Here is a 630-nt window from a genome sequence, read left to right on the forward strand (position 1 = left end):
GGGGACGACGGGGACGGCGACGACGGGCGGTGGGGGCAACGGCGCGCGGCGGGGGCGGCGAGGGCGACGCGCGTTGGGCGACGGCGCGGCGGCGGCGATGTCGCGCGATAAAGTTGGAGAAGACGGGCGGCGGATGAAAATGAATTTTTCGTAAGTGCCATATATATAGGAGGGGCCTTTAGTACCGATTGGAGCCACCAATCGGTACTAAAAGTCAATTTTGGCAGGTCAAGCGGCGGGAAGCGGCCCTCTTTAGTACCGGTTCGTGGGCCCCCCTTTAGTACCGGTTGGAGCCATGAACCGGTACTAAAGGGGTTGCGCTGCCACCCGCTGTGCATAATTTTAGTCCCACCTCGCCGAGCGAAGGGCAGCCGCACTGGTTTATAAACCCAGCCGCGGCTGCTCCTTCGAACACCTCTATATAGCAAGTTTCTGCGCCTAACTATGGCGCGTTGCCCTGTGAGCTTGTTGGACCTTCTAGGCCTGAATTTGCAGACCCTAGGTCTGGCAGGCCCACTGGACAGCGCCCCAACAATTTTTTTTATAGTTTTTTTCTTTTCTGCATCATTTAGTTTCTTCTATTTATTTTTGAGTAATTTTTTATATTTTTTTTTCATTTCTGCATTATTT

The sequence above is a fragment of the Triticum aestivum genome, chromosome 3A (assembly GCF_018294505.1).
Source record: "Triticum aestivum cultivar Chinese Spring chromosome 3A, IWGSC CS RefSeq v2.1, whole genome shotgun sequence".
NCBI lineage: Eukaryota > Viridiplantae > Streptophyta > Magnoliopsida > Poales > Poaceae > Triticum > Triticum aestivum.